This window comes from Grampus griseus, assembly GCF_964374135.1.
Source record: "Grampus griseus genome assembly, chromosome: X".
NCBI classification, from domain to species: Eukaryota; Metazoa; Chordata; class Mammalia; order Artiodactyla; family Delphinidae; genus Grampus; species Grampus griseus.
The window spans coordinates 83,947,154-83,967,586 of NC_138999.1; positions in this window are offsets into that span (position 1 = coordinate 83,947,154).

Consider the following 20,433-nt stretch of genomic DNA (forward strand, 5'->3'; position numbering starts at 1 on the left):
CTCAACACTTATCCCTTACACTCTGTAATCCAGTGATCCTGAACTCTTTACAATTCCTTTAATAGGTACTTGCATTTAGGCAGCATTCACTGATTCACTAGCTTGAATTAGGTTCCCTTACCATGCAGCATTCATCACACTGTTTCATAATTGCCAGGTTGCCCATAATTAGAGACTCTGTTATCTGTGTATCCTTAGAAATTAATATCATGTTTAGCACACACTAGGACCTCAGTAAATGTTAAATGAATGAATATAAATCTATATTTTTATATATTCTCAGTTTTCTTCTACTATTTACATTTTAATGGATGTGTTACTAGTAATAATCATAACACACACATATATGTATATAAAATTACTTGCTATAGGTCAGAAGGCACTATTCTAAGTGTTTGACATATGTTAACTCACTTAATACTCAGAACAAACCTTGTATCCCCATTTTTCAGAAACTGAGACATAAAGAGATTATGTGACTTGCCTAGCCTTGCACAGCCAATAAGTGGTAGAGCTGGGAATCAGACCCAGGCAGTCTGTCTCCAGAGTCCATAATAAGCTATAAGGAGTAAAAAAAAAACAACAGAAAAGAGTATATTTTATGGATGATTCAAAATCCATTACCAAGACCTAAATTATTGATAGTTTAAGATTATGCCCTTGTAATTTAGACTTCATGTGACACATATAGAGCATACAACTTTAGTATAAAAATTAAACTTGGTTTTGCTGACTTGCATTGTTGTTATTCCGTTCTTGACTTTTCTTTCTCAGGCTTCTGTTTTATTCTTTGGCTGCATCTAATCTTTTCTATGTCCTTCATCACACCTACCATTTTGTATATGAACCAGGTCAATACCATAGATAATAGATTTGAAAATTAAAAAATCTTGGCTTTCATGATTCCCAAGACTGAAGCTTACTTCAATTATTATTAAAGCTAATGTTTTCTGCTTTTAGTTCTCATATCCCTGAACTGAGAGGAAGTGATTCCAAATTTGTTTTTTTGTTTGTTTCTTTCTTTCTTTGGGACCTAAAGATAAAAACAGGGTAATGGAATAGCTACATTAATAGATTGTATAGTTATCAGATGTCCTAAAATAATTTAGGTTTTCAGAAACATATCATCTTTTAACAGCAATATTTTTCCAATGCTGAATACAAAGTATGATTTCATATGTAATAAATGCAGAATTGTCATTTCTGAGTAGTGGTAATCAGGTAGTTATCAGCTTTATGGTCAATGACATCTCTCTGAAGTTTCTACAGTAACTTCTACAAAATCTCACTATTTGGAGATTCAGTTGCTATCTCTCTCCCCAATCCCTTCTCTAACCAAGGTTAGTAGCTCAAAGCAACTGCCCAGTAAAGACTTATATCAACAAGTAGAAATACACTCTACGCTTTGAAATTCTAAACCTGCTATAGAATGAAAAAGCCCATTGACTTTTCTTGTTTCATAAAGCATTGTGGTGGCCTCCATTTCTGTTGTAAACACAAGACTGAATTTTGTCACCAGGACACAAAGTTATAGGCCTTACAGACTGATAGAATAATTAACTACAATAAAAGTTCTCTTTGAACCTCCCCCCAAATATCACCCCCCCCAAATTAAACTTATCTAATGAAACTCGAAGGCCCTAAAATATAGGAGGAATGGACTGAATCTGCAATGTGTTTCAAACCTAAACAGGCTGCCCATTTAGATGAATATAATCAGTTAAACTCTAAAAAGCTGATACTCTGTAGACACCAGAATCTACAGATCTGTTTACTGAAGTCCCTTGATATGATGAGGGCTGCTTACTGATCTCTATTTCATTTCAAAGGGGAGGTAGATTGCTGCTATTTGTTTATGGCAATGAACTGTGCCATAACACATTCTGCTAAGCAAGTGCTATATATTGCTTTGCTTTCCAGTCCTAGGCTCATACAGATGATGTGAGAAAAAGGATTGATTTTTTTTCTTTTATGCTTTTATTAGGTGCGTTGTTCATAGAATTAGGTCTTTTTTTCTTTCTTTTTCAACTTTACCTTTTCCTTTCATTTCTGATTTTTCTCTGACATAAGAAGGAGAGGTTAATGGGGCACTCAGTTCTTTCCTTTGTTCCTCCATTGGTCTTTAACAATTACTGTATGTACAGTCTTCCTCCATTGATTTGGAAGGACTTTACATGGTCTTAAATAATGAACTCCTAGGAATGAAACCTATGTACTCTTCAAGGCAACAATACATTCCATTACTCCTAAAACTTGTGGAATTTCTGACTCTGGGAATTCTTATTGGCAAGGGCAGCCTTTGTCTCTTCTTTGCATATACTGCCCAAAGCTTTGGCACTTGGCAAAAACAGCTGTATGTATGTGCTTATTCAGAAAAAAGAAATCAGTTTCTCTTACCTAGTAAAAGACCTTGTTATTTATAACTTCTTTCTGGATTTGATTCTTCTTGTAAAAGTAAAAAGTAAAAAGTGCTCTTTACAGCTAAGTCTATTTGGGTTGTCATCCTCCAAGTACTCTTTGCCTCTTCCTGGGAATAATTTGCTTTGCTTTCTAACGTCAAATTTTTCTGGACTCATTTTTTTTTTTTTTGAGTAATCTTTGTGAAATTCTAAATATATCCTGATTCTCAAATATGTGCATAATTCCCCAGTCCATATCAAAAACATGAAGGAAAAATATCATTGGACCAGTTCTCATAACAAATAAAAATGAATATATTTCTTGGTTAGAAAGAAGTAATGATTTTAAAAATACCATCCAGTCTTGAAGGAGTCATGTTTTACAAATATAATAATCAAATATTATTTATCATTTTGTTGTTTTGATTTCTTTGTTTTCAGGGCTTTAAAGTTCAGAGTCAGCCTAAAAAAGTTAGAATAAGTCTTTGAAAACTGTTTCCAAAATCACCCCAGGGAAGGTGTTGAGTCACAGAGAACACAGCTTTTCACCTTTTCATGAATCAGGATAAGTCAGCTTGACTGATTCACTGCCTGACCACTGGGCAAAGTATAAATCATGTACGAAAATGTCAGTTGAAATGTTAGTGCAGTTTAAGGTCATTTGTTGAATTTTCAGTGTGTGTCTGTATCATCTTCAAAAATCCTCAGCAATAAAATGCAGTCGTAAAACAATGAACATTTACTCTCCATTATTTCTCTTTAGAAATGTATAAGCTGCATCATATTCAAATCCATGTCAGAACCAGTATGGTAAAAATTAATGCAAGACACTAAGCAATGGAATGTTTTGCTCTGTCTGTACATCAAGTAGAAATCAATTTAGCAAAGGTGGAACTCTCCCTTACTGTCCCCAAAACAAAACAAAACAAAACAAAAAAAGGAAAAAGCTTTTAAAATAAAGAAAACCTATAAGAATTCTACAGACAGTCGGAGGGGAGACCCCAAATGTTGTTGAAACTAACAGATATAAAAATAATGTTGGTTATTTTGGTGGTCATTTTTTTTCCGTAAGAACAGCTCAGATTTTTTTTTTTTTTTTTGTGGTACACGGGCCTTTCACTGTTGTGGCCTCTCCCATTGTGGAGCACAGGCTCCGGACGCGCAGGCTCAGCCGCCATGGCTCACGGGCCCAGCCACTCCACGGCATGTGGGATCTTCCCAGACCGGGGCACGAACCCGTGTCCCCTGCATTGGCAGGGGGACTCTCAACCACTGCGCCACCAGGGAAGTCTCCTCAGATATTTTTTTTTAATCTAGGCGATTTATTGTGTTTTGGCAACAATTCAGAAGATGGTTTCCTAAACATTTGCCATATTATCAGGAGATTTCCATTTCAATGATATGCTATCATACTATATTTAGCCACTGGAACTTGTACTGTAGGGAAGGCAGGCTAACAACGGAGTCTGGAATAATTTTTTTTTTTAATTCACTATCAAGTTTATATTCTATCATCTTATAAAATAAAAATAAAAATGAGGCAGAAATTAATATAGATGGTAATTAATACCCAAATGAAATAGCATCTCAATGTGGTAAAGGCAAACAGTGGCAGTTATTACAGCTAACATTTTGGAAAACTGAGTATGTGGTGCTACCTAACACTTTTTATCACAGCAAATTTAAGGAACAATTATAACAATTTATCAAGCATGTGTCGAACTGTTGTATACAATATTCTACGTGCTGTTAAAATACTATTAAACTGTAGCAGTTCAAAATATTTGGGCTTTTACAAAGCTCCAAATTTTAAAGCTACATTAAAGTAACAATAGAAACCAATTACAATATAGTTGACTAGATTTCCTAATGCTAAATAGTTGTTTTCACAGAAAGGATGAAGGAATCCCAAAGGTCTTATGCTGAACAATCATGGTCAGGGGTAGTTTTCTAGACAAACAAAGAATAAGCAATTTCTGAAGGTAAAGAGTAGCAAGAGAGTGAAATAGACAAAATGTCTCATCTTGATTCATGAAAAGATGAAAAGGCATGTCTCTGTTGATCAACACCTTCCCTAAAGTGACTTTGGAAACAATTTTTAAATACTGCTGTAATCTTTTTAGTTGACTCTGAAATAGAAAATAAGGAAGGAATCACAAAACACTGGTGAATACTGTTTTATTGTTTTCACTTAAACATCTATTAAAAAATTAGAAGAAATGGTCAATAGCTGAATCCTTCTTAGTCCTAGCATGTTCCTGAGCAAGGAGCTAACTAAATGCTAGATTTTCTTTTTTTGCTAAAGTCAACATATGAAACCTGGAAACAAATTCTCTATGTTAACTCAAATGGTGAATACATTTTGGTGTTTCTTGACCCACTCTTTCATGCATTTCCTCAAGTGATGATTTTGGGGAGTAAATCGATAGTCATGCTTCTGGGATTAATCCAGCAAAGAAGAATTTGTTCTCACATTTGATATATAAAGCATTTTGCTTTCCTCATGGGAATATTTAGTTGTCTTTGCAACTTCAAACATAAACTTTTTGGACTGAGGGGTGGGAAAGGAATTGGGACGCTTCTATTTTTTTTTTTTTTTACATCTTTATTGGAGTATAATTGCTTTAGGGAAGATTCTATTTTAAGAGCTAAGTTTAAAGTACTTAATTTGGAAGGCCAATAAGATGCATTAAGGTGAATGAGGATAAATGTTCCTACCACTTGCAACATTAGGTGTTGCCTTCTGAGGTCTTTTTAAAAACCTAGATATAATCCCTAATTATATACCTGAGAGAGTTCAGAGCCAAAGTAATTCTGAGTCTAAACAAAAGCGAGCTGCCATAGTGAGGAACCAGGCTGGCATGGAGGTTCCATGGAGGCATGGAACCAGGCTTGTCATAAGAACTTGGGCTTGCAGCATAAAGATTTCCTGGTAAGGGACTTAATAGGCCCTAATCCTTGATTGAACCTCGGCCCAATAAATCAAGCATCTCTACACTCTTTGGCTGCTTAACCTAGGGTCAGCCTAAAACAGTAAGTTAAAACCAAAACTCTACTGAAATAGCATTTGTTCATTAATCAGTTAGTTGGGAGTGTTGAGAACTTGATTGAATAGAACACAAAGCCAATAAGTTTTAATGGGGGGGATGTGAGAAGGATGTGTTACATAAAATGTCTGGAAATCTTAGAGTCATCTTTGACACCTCTATTTCTCTTACATTCCACGTCTAATTCATCAGGAAGTCTTGGTCTATTTTCAAAATATGTCTGGAATCTTACCTCTTCTCACCACATCCACAGCTACCACCCTGGTCCTTGCCACCACCATCGGCAGTAGCCTCCCAACTGGTATTCCTGCTCTCCTCCTTCTTTCCCTAGAGCCTATTTTCAACTAAGAAAACAAAAATGAAAATCAGATCACATCAGTCTTCTGCTCAAAACCCTATAAAACATTTCCATTGCAACCAGAGGTAAAGCCAAAGTGTTCACAATAGCCCATGAGGTCCTCTATGATTTAGTCCCCGTGATCTCTATGACCTTTTCCTATATTATTCTCCCACTCATTCTCCTGCACTCCAGTGACACTGGCCTCCTTGCTACCTCCCAAACATGTCAAGCATGCCATTTGCTTTGGGGCCTGTTCCTTCTGCCTGGAGTTTTCTTCCCCCAATATCCATTTGTCTAATTCACTCACTTCTTTAAGATCTTCACTCAAACACTTTTCCTCAATGAAGCTTACCTTGATTACTGCGACCCCCACTCCATCTTGGCCTTTGTAATCCTACTTATTCTGCTCTACTTTTATTTTCCTTGAAAGTGCTTATCATTTTCTATATACTATATATTTTACTCATTTATTTTCTTTATTGTCTGTCTCCCCCTACTAGAATGTAACTAGTATGAACTCAACAAATATCATTGAATGACTGACTGAAAGAAAAATAGATGATTCTGATGGAGATGGTAAATCTATGTGATATGGAGAAAGCTCTGGGGAAGCACGATGTCATTGGAGCACAACAAACCTGCCAGGTGTGTAGTATACTCATTTTTCAGAGTAACCCAGAGAGGTTCAGTGATTTGTCCAAGGTTACTTTGCTAATAATGTCAGAGCAGAATTTTCACCTATGTCAGTAAGATTTCAAGTCACTTTGTTACATGTCAGATGGTGCTGGGAGAGTTACTTAAGATAAAGTTGACCTGTAAAGAAAACCCAGAGGAGGTGATGTGACCTGGTACCTAAAATACTATTCTAATTAGAATTAAGACCCCCCAGCTTTCAGGGTAGAGAAAAGAGATTCTGAAAGATAGATTTTCAGGGCAGTGACTGTAACTCCAAGTAAGTTGGGCTCACCGGCCACAGTTAGAAATCTGGGGAGTCCAGAGGGGAGGCAATGCCTCAGGAATCCTTGAGGAGGAGCTTTACTTCACCCTGTCCTTCCTTGACCAAAATCTTTGGAGAACCTTAAAGTTGAGACAGCTATTCACAGGAATTCCTTGAAGTCCCAGATAGAATTCAGACGTCAAGTAGCCTGCCAAGATCTATCCTTCACCTGGAGAAGGGAGTACTCAGCTCATCTCTAATGGAATTTTAGGTTCTTTAAGGGCTGACATTTTCCCATGGGAATAGGTATCGCTTCATGTCTGCACCCTCAGTTATTTTTAGATTGATTTTTAATGCAATTTCATGGGTATGGCCCATTCATAATTACTTTATAGCTGTGGAAGCCAGCTTCACCCTGTCCCTACCTGACAAGCCATCGAATCAAGGATTTTCATGCATAAACTTGCACTAACTAGATTCAGCTCTAGGAGCATCCCTCCCCACCTCTAACATCCCTGTGTCACCATCATCCCCAAAACCTCCCAGAGCAGATGGGGTTGTTGAGCTGTAACAAATAGGATAGAATTCTCAGAAATACACGGACTGTCACAGAAACATAGAATTTGGGGAACATGGGTCATGATTTTTTTCATTTTATCATGGGATTAAAAAAGCATATTTTTTCATCAAAATCGAAAAGGTAAACAATGGAAAATAGGAGAGTGTTAGCTTTTGCTGTATATCAAGTCATCCTAAAAATTAGTGCCTTAGAACAAATTATTATTGGTTCCCATTTCCGTGGGTCAGAAATATTGGTTGAACTTTCATGGGGTGGCTCATCAATGCTGGGTCTCTCTCCTCATGTGGTCATTCATGCTCAAGATGGCTAGCCCAGGACTCTTCACAGAGCAGTGGCAGGGTTCCCTGAAAGCAAGAGCAGAAGCTGCAAGTCCTCTTGAGAACTAGGCTCAGAGCTCACACACTCTGACTTCTGTGATGTTCTAGTAATCAGAGAAAGTCACAGGGCCAGCCCATATTCATAGGGTGGGAAAACAGACTCCATCTTTTAATGGAAAAGGCTAAAAAACTGGTTATTTCAATCTACCACAGATATCTACCCCCACCTGGCTTAAACCTCATAGATAGTAAGCCAAAGTCAGATTGGGCAGGAACTGGTAAGTAATATTAAGAAATTTGAACTTTACCCTGAGGGAAAAGGAGAAACACTGGAATGTTTTGAACAGGGAATTGATATGTTTAAATATGTTAGAAATATCACATTGACTGAAGAATGGAGAATGAATTAGAATGGACTAGAGAAGGACGAGTGTAAAGGGAATAGTACTGTTTGGAATCATATTGTAATGGTCTATGTGAGAGGTGGCTTGATGCAGTGTAGTGGCTGTGAGAATGGAAGGAAATGTACAGATTGGAAAGATATTTAGGAGATAGGAAACTTTAGGATCCTTGTGAAGATGGCAGTGAATGTAAGTGGGTAAAGAAATCAAAGAGTAATAGTGGAACTTAAGATAATAATTTCTGGTTATAACTTAACTTGGTCACATCTTTTTTTTCTTTCAGGCCCTGTACTAATACTTGAACTGTATAGATGGTTTCCTATTATTAAACAGCACTGCCTTTAAAATCATTCAATTATAACATTTGTTTCACTACGCATTTAATGAGTCACTAATATAGCAGGGTGCTTAAATAAAATCTTATTCCATAACACAGATAACATACCTGCTTACTTAGAAGCAGAAAATATGTATGTGTTCTACTTGCTAGTATTTAAAATTAAACAACAAATCCAGGTCTTCATAATGAGCTAACAAGAACAACGGGAATTCTTATAAAGTGAGACTAGCATTCCTCTTAAGTTTAGACTTCTCAATAAGTTAAAAATATCCATTGAAAAAATTAAATGGTTCTGGTCCATCTATTTTTCCATGGTTGTTACAATTAACATTCTGTACGCTGTTAACCTCCTGACAGTATAGATGTATCTTTCACAACCTACACAATACTGTTGCATTCGGAGTCACTAACTTCCTCCATTTCAGAAGCTATAGTTCACTTGCATAAGGGTTTGGTGCTGATTCTCTTCTTAACAAGGTTTTCTGCCATGGTGTAGTTTCAGGAGAGAGCGCCGGTTATTCCTGAAACCAGAGGATGACATTTTACTCCCCTCAAGGTCTTTTTCTCCCCTCTTCTGTGCTTCACTTTTGCCCAAGGGGAAAAGATGCATAAGTGAAAGCAACTTCCACACATTTGGTAGCCATTGAACAGCCTACCTTCTGTCAGATAATTTAGCTAAGATATAAATCTAAGGACAAGGTGAATACTGCATTTTGTTATGCAGTCACCATCTAATTTTCACATAGACTGTTTTCAAGTCTAAGTGATATTCATAACATCTTTGCTTTTATTCGCATTTATCATTATAAAAGGAAAGTAGGGGTTTTAAGATATTGGTTTCACAGAGGGAGGAGGTGTTGTGAAGCCTTATTATCTTTGTATTTACTAATATATCAAACACTTTACTCCATCCTACATTACAAAATACAAAAGTAATGTCTGTTCAAGTTTAGTGGAGACTAATGTTTCACCTTCAAACAATAATTTTATCTCATCTGAAACTTGAAATAAATCTTCCTAATGCCCTTAATCCCTACAACAAATTAGCTCACATTAAAAAGCCAACTAAATATAAAACAGCTGTGTGCACATCATTTTGCCTGATTGTACATTTCAGTCCGTAATATGAGTAGCCTTGTATGCATCCTGAATAATCCATACCCAGAGGGTTGTTTGGATGGTAGCTGATAGATTTATATTATATTGATTGAGAAAGTTTGAGAAAAGTAGCTCCCCAAACTACAATAACAAGAAACAACCATAATGTTGTGCATCAATGATTGCTTAGCTACAAAGGAAATATTGCTTCCCCGACCTGATTTACCCTGGTACTAAAATGAATGTTTACTTCAAATGGACAAATTAAGGAGTACTTGTTTTCAGGATAAGGCTGCAAATGATTTCTTTGAGGATCAGAGAGCAATATTTCTGTATGCAACTTTATTTCAAAAGTAAACATATCATTTCCAGGCAGCCATCTAGATCTCACTTGACTGGGATTTGGAAGTCTATTCCACTTGATTTTAGTCCTTGATTTTTAGCAGTGACATCACACTTATAAAATCAGGTTGGAAGAGGGGCTGTTTATTTATAGAGCACAGTCATCATGCCTTTTTCAACCATAACACCTATTCATAGTGTTTGGTATATAATAGATGCTTAATAAATTTTCATTCATATCGATCAAGCAATCCTTCAGTATCAAAAATTTCTGCAATCAGGGAGAAGAGTGGGGGTTGTGCAAAATAGATGAAGGGGAGTAAGATGTGCAAACTTCCAGTTATAAAACAAGTAAGTCAGGGAATGGTAATATACAGCATAAGGAATGTAGTCAGTAATATTGCAGTAACTTTGTATGGTCACAGATGGTTACTAGACTTATCTGGACGATCAATTCATAATGTATATAAATGTCACATCGCTATGTTATACATCTGAAAGTAACATAATATTGTATGTCAACTGTAATTCAAGTAAAAAAAAAGATACTTGAATTTACAAAATACGTGATAAATTTGAGGAATGCTTGCACCTAAAAGAAGATTTCTACAGCTAAAGCACCGGGCAGTTGAAAAAAAAAATTCAAACTGAAAATCAGGGCAAGGCAATGCTTTAACAGTCATATGACCTTGGGCAAGTTAAGTAACCTCTTTGTGCCTCAGTTTCCTCATCTGTGAAATAGAACTGTTGATACATAAAAGTCACTTAGAATAATACCTGACATATGTAAGCATTAAATTAGTATCAGTTAATGTTATGATAATTATGCACAAATATCTCATTCTAAACTCTTGTATTAATTAGTCTAAGCTGGAAAAAAGAAACAACTCTGAGTACCCAAAACAAAGGGAATTTAATGCAGAAAATTGTTACAAAGCTTATGAAAGATCTCTGAGAGGCCAAGGGAATGGTGAAGCAATCGGGAAATTAGCAAAAACAGGAATTTGCTGCAGCAACTGGACAATAAGGCCAAAGGGAAGAGCAGATGCAACCAGAACCAGAACCCAAGGGTCAGGGCCCCCCCAGAGGAACCTAGAACCATCATAGGCTTCTACAAAGGAACCTGGCACCATGGACACCAAGAAGGAGGGAGAGGAGTATCACGGCTTCGCCTTCCTGTCCTCCGATATCTTAACCAGGTTGACAAAAGAACCTTAAAAATGCCACCTGTAGGGGTCAGCCCATCACGATGCAGAGCAGAGCAGGGCAGTGCAAGGGATGGATTTGAGAGCCAATAGACCAAGGACTTGAACAATCCCACATTGGTTGTTCAGTTGAATTATTGCTTTCCAAGTCTCTCTCACTAGACTATAAATATCTTTGACAACAGAGCCTGGGTATCATTTCTTTTTCTATTCCTGACCCCCTTCTCTTGTCAAAACTGTGCTTTGCTTTTTATGGGTGTTCAGTTGTAAGTATTGGTGAAAATTTTTCACTTAGATCTGAATCTCTTGACTTCTGGTATATAATTTGTTTTTTCCCCATGCAAAAAGACAATATTAATCAATTATGATGGCTTTTCTTATGCAAGATATGCCTTTTTACTAAGATGGAAAGATGACGGCATACCACCAGAGCTGTATATCTGTACTGATTAAGAATGAGCAACATATGCAAACTGGCTGCTTGAAGTCCTTTGTTTAGAAACCCTACTTTTTTGTTGAACTCCTAATTTACTCAGGAATAAAAAAGGGCCTCTTCTGAAATAAAACAAAAGAATGTCATAATTGATATGTCAAGGGTAGAAGTCCAATGCAGTAGCTTTCACACTTGTCATTTTGCATCCGAAAGTAAGAAATACATTTTATATCGTGACCCAACACACACAGAGACACACACACACAACTGAAACAGAAGTTTGAAAATGTGCAATATATTCAATTCCAAATTCTTTTTAAAATGCTGGCCAAACCCATTAAATTGATTTCACAATCCACCAGTGGGTTGCAATCCAGAGTTTGCAAAACACTAGTCTAATATGATTATAGCCTTGGCAGATATTAGAAATACATGTCATCATAGATTCCTGTCCTCTCCCTTGGTAGAGGTAATAAAGGGGATCAGAACCCTCTCTGAGCCAGAGCTCCAAGGCTCAGAGTAAAGGCAATAGCAACCACTCCCCTGCCCACCATCTGTCCCAATCACCAGCTCTAAGCAATTTGAGCAAGTGAAGATTCTGTCCTTAAGGCAGAGGAAAGAAAAACACAGAAAATAACATTTAATTATGCTTTAGACATGACATTTCTTAGGGTCTAAATCCCTTTAACCAGTCTCTGTGCATCCTAAAATTTTCTTTTTGTGATTAACACAGGAAAGCACAGTCTGGCCCAGACCAGAGAAGCATTCTTTATTCTGTTAGATCCTGAAACAAAAAGTAAAGGGACTAACTAGAAGTCACAGTGGAAAATAAGCTGAATACAATTTGGCAACATGTTATTATTGAAAAACAACAAGGCTGCTATTACGGTAAAATCAAGGACTCTTCTTTTTTGATTATCACCCCAGAGTTTCCAGTGGTTCAAAAAAAAATCACATTTTTAAGAAGTTCTGTTTTCTCACAAACTTCAGGATTTCTATCAAGCTGTCTGAAAACAAAATATTTTTGTTCCTAAAACACAGCTGGCAGATTGAGAGTGTTATACACAATTGGCCATATGTCAAAAGATACATAGAGCATTAATGCATTTTATATGGCTTTAAAATAGGATACTTAATTAAATGAAGAAGTCAGCAATATTCAAGAATGTGAATGTAACTGCATGCTACAGGATCTTTTGGAAACTTCATGAATTCTCAGGTAAATTCTGTACTGAATTTTTAGTGCTGGAGCACAACTACCCACTCCTCATTTCCACCCTAGTCCACATAATAAATATAGTCATTCTAACGACAGTGCTGGGATGATATACAATTCACAGTAGACAAATTCATCCATAGGCACGTGCTCACTACTTCAGCGACCTTTATCTGGGTATAAAATTTGACATACTGTCTTCAAGACAAAGTCAACTCCTGAAATAGTTATGCTTATGGAAAGAATGGATAAAGGGCATGTAGATAATCTAAAAAAGAACACATTTATTTCTGTCTTTGGGCTACAATTGAAAGATGAAAAATAAAACACATAACCATGGGGGACAGCATGGCATAGCTTGGGGTCTGGAGTCTGGTTCTAATTTTTGCTCTGTCATTTAATCATATACTTTGAGAAAGTTACTTAACTTCACTGACCCTCATTTTCCTCATTAGTAAAGTGACACTAATCATAGAATATAACTCACAGAACTGTTGCAAAGATTCAATGAGATTATATTTGGAACAGGGCTGAGTTCAGTGCCTGACAGGGAAAGCACTCAATAAACAGTGTGAACAATAATAAATATACATGCCATAACTAGGATGATGATGATGATTTACATATATTTCTTTTCTCCAAGCTCAGCCTTGAGCTTTTTGTTCTATCACATGATTGTTGGTAGTCTGAGACTCTGCTGGGCATTTAGATGAGCCAGTGCCATATTACTAAGAATCAAGTGCATACTTATATTTATGTGAGATTGAGATGCAACCATTTCATTCATAGAGCTTTAGCCGGAAACTCTTATCTTCACAAAATAACTAGTCACATTTTGAAAGTAGCTTTATGGTGCAGCTGAATGACAAAGAAATGACACATGCATTTTCCTCTCTATCTATCCTTTCTTGACAGGCTCAGTTATCCAGAGCCATTCTCTATGTACCCTGTCACATCAGGAGCTGTAGAACAAGAGTATACAGCTCCTATGGGGAAAGCCCAGTGGTGATAATGCTGAAGTGCCATATGTGAAGATGATATAAAATCAAATTTAGACAGAACAAAACAAACTGTGACTGTCACCTCATGCAGTGCAGTAAATGAAAAGACCATTAAAATCTATGAATTAGTCCCTAAACTCTCACACTATGCAGATGAGATAAATTTCCTTCTTGAGAGAGCAGGATCCAAGTGTGTTGACCTAAACACCGAAGTGTGCTTCTAAATCTTAACAGCAGTTCAACTTTAGAGGCAATGAAATTTGACTAACAGTTCTTCCAGAAGCTGATAACTAAATAGTATTTGCTACTCTACATGCTTCCACATAGGAGCGAATTGAAATAACCTGGAAGTAACGACAAAGCATCTTATCTGAAAATCACTTATGGTAGTTTTGAGAACAGATAAACATTTCTGTATCTTGACATGGGCCAATCTCCACCATACACTTAGCTGTCACAAGACATTCTATATCTGTGTTGTGAACATAGTTATCTGAGGGAAAGGTTGAAGCCATATGATTTCCTCACATTTAGCAGGCATCGTGGTTCTTCTTGCTATAAAATAAATCTTGCTCTTACTTATTGCAAAGTTCCTTTGCTTTGAGTTAAATGGAAGGTCATTTGAAGGACCTAAACATTATATTTTAAGTTGCTTCCAGAATATCTTGAATTAGGACATAACTTAAAACTTGCTGTGAATGAAAATGTTTTATGTTTTCTACATTTGTACCCAAATCACAGTTCTTTATATATTTAACAGCTGAAAGGTAAATAGGAAGTTAAAAGGTGTAGCAAATAGATTCATGGTGAAAATGATTAACTATTACTAAATAGTTAAATTACACAATGTCACACTAAAATAAACATTACAACTGTGCTGATAATATAGCACTTTTGAAAACAACAATACTGTTGTGATAATAAACAATAAAATGGTTTGGCAATTTATTAAGTGGTAAACTCTAGCATACACATGTAATGTATGAGTCATTTTCTGCTTATTGAACATTTGTATAATTTCTTTTCAAATTTTAATATTTATGGTTTATAATTAACAAGGTATTAATTTCCTTATGTAATACATGGGTGGACAAAATGTAATTTTTTAAAATATTAGTATAATTATCTTGACCCAGCTCACACTGATTTTGTAAAGTAATTTTCTGAGTGATTCTGAAAAATACTCATGGCCCTTTCTTTATTCTCCCAATCTTACTTAAAAATTAGAACTTCTCTTCCTTAGCACGTATGCTCTTGCTATACCTTAGTACATTTTGCCCTAATACTAATCTCTGGTTTAATATGGGAATTATATCTATCATTGATAGTGTAATTTAATATCTGTGACAATACCATCTGTTAGAATTTGAATTTAAACTCTAATTCACTTCTATCATACTGAAATGAACACCTGTCCATTAAGTTCTAGACCTGAGACTGGGGATTCATTCAGAATCTCACTGCACAGATCTCCAATGATGACAAACAGACCATATTTATTGGAATAAGCCAATGATAAAAATCCCATTACCAATTCCCCAAAGTAATCTATTCCCCTTTTAAACTGGATCGCTAATTTCTTCATTTTGTAATGTAACTAGACAAAGTGACTATTTTTCTAGAAATTGAATGAGGCTAAAATTATTGTTTGGTAAGCTGCCATGGAAACTGAGGCCAAATTGATTTGAAGACACAGATTGGAGAAAGTGCTATATTTTTTGGTCACTTTCAGTGCCTATGCATGTTTCTGCCTGGAATGCTCTTAAAATGCAGGTCAAGGAACCAAATACCAGTCACTTGCCCCATCTTTTATATCAAGCATTACATCACCCACACTAACTGCACTATCCCACAGGGACCTTGAGTATTACTGAGAAATCTCATTCCCCACTTCACACTCCCTAGCACATTTTGGTACCAGGGAGTCTACATTTGCAAAATTTTTTGTCCTAATGATTGTAAATTGTTCTTTCCATTTCATTCCTTCATCCAGTGGTTCACCCATTTCTTATTCTCCAAGGAAGGGAAAGAGCCTCCATCTCCAGCAGGCCTTTATTTTGTTCCCTCTGACTTTGAAATTACTGCCAGTTTCTTCAACCTTCCAGATGATTACTCCAACACAGAACAGGACAATATACTTATTTAAACACTAAAGTCAAACATTAACTCAGGTTCTGGTCAAGATATTCCATTTTTAAAAATTCTAGCCATAGAATATTCCAAGGTAATTTGGGAAATATGACTTCTTTCTAATAGCATGGTAGCTCAATGTCAGAGATCATAAACTATTCCAAAAGAAAAAAATGCCAGCAAGTTCTGCTTGAAATTAGAAAGAGAAGATCTGTGTAAAATCAAGATGTGAAGTTATGCTAGTTCCTAAAAGCAGATTTTCAGGTTTGAAGATGGTAGAACTTTAAAGCTTAACCTTCAAAATTCTTTTATTTGCTAGATTAAAAAAAAATTAAGCTTAAAGAAAAATAACCTGAAATAAGCATCACTTTCTTGCCAAGACCATTTGAGATTTTTTTCTTATTCAAAATAATTTAAATGTTTTCTTCTGTTACACAGGCTGCTTATTTTGACACAATAATATTCCTGTGTTTTGGAATAAGTTACTTAAAAATAGACATGAAGTCACTTGAAAAAAGACACCAGCTTTTTCTTACTGATTTAATTTCTAATTTAGTTAGGTTTTCTGTGATGCTGATGAATGAGAACTAATAAAATGATCAGGGAACAAGATGTCTGTTTTGTACCACATGTAACTGACTCTCAGAATGAAGCTTCAGGTAAGTTGAATACTGAGTTTGACCTTTTAAATCCCAAATAATACTCATCTTTTATTTAATTTTTTTTTTTGCATCCTCACCTTGGTTTTCCTTTCTCTGACACTCTCCCCCCCAAAAAAAAAACCCCAAAAAAGTACTTTACTTCCAGGTACTTATGCCTAGAAAATATTGAACCATTAATCCCTTTTCTTCCTCTTTACTGACATTACTAATATTACCTATGTAAAAGGAAGGCTTTACTTTTCTTAGAAAATAAAGATTATTTATATAAATGATTATTATTTTCATGATCCTACCATTTAACTCTGAAGTACTTGCTTTTTCTTCTATTTCCATTCCATCTATCTCCCAATTATTTCTTGTGTTTGCTACTTCATGTATTCATTTCCTTCTCTCCCTTTCACACTACTGTTTGGCTAATTCAGCAGCAAGTTTACGAAAACACATTTTCCTGAGTCACAAAGAAACAAATGGCTTGCAAATAAGTAGATATCTGGGGCTTGGTTGCATGGTGACTGCATAAACAAAACATAGATATCAATGGAAAGGGCAAAGAGAAAGATGTTGCATCCATTAATCTTCTTCAAATAGTTAACCTTTCAACTGGGTACATGAAGATACGACAAAAACAGAAGATGTGTCACTGCGTATAGCCTTTAGACGGAACCCAGACAGAGCAGGAGAAGTGATTCCTGTATAAGAAAGCCCAATTATTAATGCATCGTGCATAATAGGTTCATGGTAAGTAAAGGGGAAAGCTGAGAACTGTGTATGTTATTTTTCCTGGCATCCTGCTAGTAGAATTCTTGGGATAGCAAAAAGAGGCAGAAAACAAGGTTTAGCTGAGTTGCTGTGATCTGTCCTGTCTTAGAATCAGTGCCCTTAACTTTCTGTGGTGGGCCACTCCCCAGGTAACAGTGAGCTTCTTTTAGGTCACTGCCTACCAATTCTCACGCAATGCCTACTTGTGGCTGCCTCAAGGACCAGGGAGCAAATGCAGGGAACATCTGTTTGCCTCACTGCTGCCCACGGCTGACCCAGGGGACTTAAAAATACCTAGAAAAGAGTAAACTTGCTGGAGATCTCCATCTCTTTATCTACAAGGGTCCCAGTTCTCTCTGACGCTCCCTGGACAGTCAGACAGAAAGTTAAGTATCATCTTCTCTCCCAGGGTCTCCCCTACTTTGGCAACTGTATCCAAATCCAACCATTTGGATACTGGAGAGGGCCTTCTGGGGGTGGCAGTGCCTGACCTTTCATATTCTCCACCTGATTCCCTAAACTTCTATTGCTGCTCTAGATTTTTGCACATAGGCTCATGGAAACAGCAATGAAGTCGTCGGCGCACAATATTGAAAGTAAAGATGACAGCAAGAAAAACCAAGAAGCATTGAAGGACATGGGTTGCACTCTCCAAGTCCTGATCCTCACCAGCATATATCTCAACATTAATTCTGCAAATGTTGTGGACCCAGAGACTAAAGGATGTTACCTGCTGTGTGATGAAAAGTCAAAGGTGCAAAGGTCAGCATTTCACATTGAGAACACTCTGTTTGGATGGGTACTAAGAAAAGGTGCTAAAAGCCCAGTAATATATCTCTCAGTTTACTCTATGAACTGGCATTTCCTGTGAACTGCTGCATCATGTTCTAGCACAAAGGACCACAGATCGATGATTTTCTACTATTTATTCTCAATTCACCGGGGACTAGCTGAAGATATAAAGACTAAAATAGGAGTAACTTGATTTTCCATCCACAGCAGAGTATTAGCAAGATATTAGCAAAAATATTATCCAAGCAACATTTTCTGTGACTTTCAAGGTCTAACAATTCTGTACTTAGTCATGGCCATCATCCAGAGGCTCCTGATCATCCAGGTTTAAGTAGACAGACCACAGTGGCAGGATCTTCTGAGTCCTTGTGAAAAAGCAGAGCTTTCTTTTAGCTCAGCTGAGTCACATTTTTTCCATCGTCATGGCTTTAACTGTCTAAGAGAAAGCTCACTGGGCTCTTCACACACATTAGCCCTTGATTACTGCTCACTCCTCACATAAACTAACTCTAGTTGGCTTGTGAGCAGCTGTGATTTCTCAGTCCTTGAGTCTTCTTATTCTAATCATATATCCCTGGACCTTATATTGTACAATAAAGCAAAACTGGTTCATTGGGATGCCCCTGGAGAAAGGATACCACCAGCCCAGTACCCTCTTCACTTGAAGGAAACATCGGTTCTGCAGTTTCAGTAATTCTATTCAACACAAATTTCTCAAGCGTCAATTATGTGCTCACTACTTATATTGATCAGAAACCTTAGGGCAACCTGTTAATATTAACTAACTATTCAGTACCTGGGATGCCCTTATTCTAGTGGATTCCTAAAATAACTTTTAAATAACACTCCTACAACCATGTTTTTTACTCATAATAAGAACACACTTATTCTTTGATAATGTTTGTTTTTACATTATTTTCATTTTTAACAATTAGAATATTAAATTCCATTTTATTACTATTACTGATTTCTTTTCTGTCATAGTGTAATGAAATAATATAAATTTAAGATAAACATTTATGAATAAATTCTCACTCATTAATTGAACAAGTATTCATTGACCAGTTACTATATGCCAGGAACTCTGAATGAGGTGCTAGGAATATAGTACTCTCTGCCCTCATTAAGCTTTCAGGCAATTGAGGGATACGTAAGAGTAAATAGACAATTGTAACTTAAGATTATAAAGGTGAGAAAGAGGAGCAGAGGTGCTATAAGAACAAACAGATAGGATGGGCCTCTCATCCACTCATGAAATAATCAGAGATGACTTTCTGCAGGAATCTAAATGATATAAAAACTGAGACCTGAAGGATGACTACAAGACACTGGGGCTGGGAGGAATATGTATTCTAGGCAGAGAAACACTAGTGTGCTGGTGGAATTTTTCAAGCCAATTATTAAGCTGTCTGTAGCTTGAAACATGAAAGTAGTTATCTTGCAGAAATCAGCAAATGCTACAAATCAGGGCCTTCCCTTCCTAGGTCCTTACTCCACCCCACCCCCACCCCCAGCTAATTTACCAGCACTCCCCTGGAAGTGAATGAGAACATAGTAAATTAAGGAATTGAAAATAGTTTGCATTGCTGGAGTGGTAAAAAATGAGGCTGGAAAAGCAAGTAGGAGCCAGATCTTGAAGGAACTTGTAATCCATGATAAGGAATTTGGAATTTGTCAGGATGAGGAAAGGAAAGCAGTGAAGAATTTTAAAGAAGGAAAGTCTTGCTTCTGTTTGCATTTTTAAATGCAAAATGTGGCAGTTTTACGGAGAACATTCTGGACGAACACTGTACTTTCTCAGAAACAAGTTAAAGGACATCAAGAGGAAAAGTGTTCTCAATATGACAAGAGTACATTTGGGGCAAATTTAATCCCATGGCATATTGTGATAGTGTGTGCTCTAACAGATGGAAAAGGAAGGTGAAATAGATTATGGCAACCGTTTCATCAGCTGTCACCTGTAAGACAATAGCCATCAATGGAAGTCATGTGTTGAATTGACCACAATGTCAATTTGAGTATTAAGTCCAAAGAGAAAGCCAGCTAACACATCATTCATTCACCTACTGTGAATATAATTCATTAACTGTGATATGATTCATTAACAATTACTAATTAACTGGCAGAGACACCTATAAAGCTAATTTGGGGGGGCCTTTATTGGTGGTATTTGACAATGAAATTTGAAATAATGTTCACACATTGCAAGCAATGTGAATTGTTTCACTGTACATATTTATTATGATTCACTGTATATATTTATGATTTAGTAACTTTCCTGGACAACAAAGAAAATGTACGACAAACTTTACAATAGACTCTAAGCATTCACAAATTTAACATATCCATGGTCTATAGTCATTTAAGATTTGGCTAAGCCCAAATATGAAATGCACATAATGTTGGGCTGGTTTCTTGGTTAGAATTGGTCATT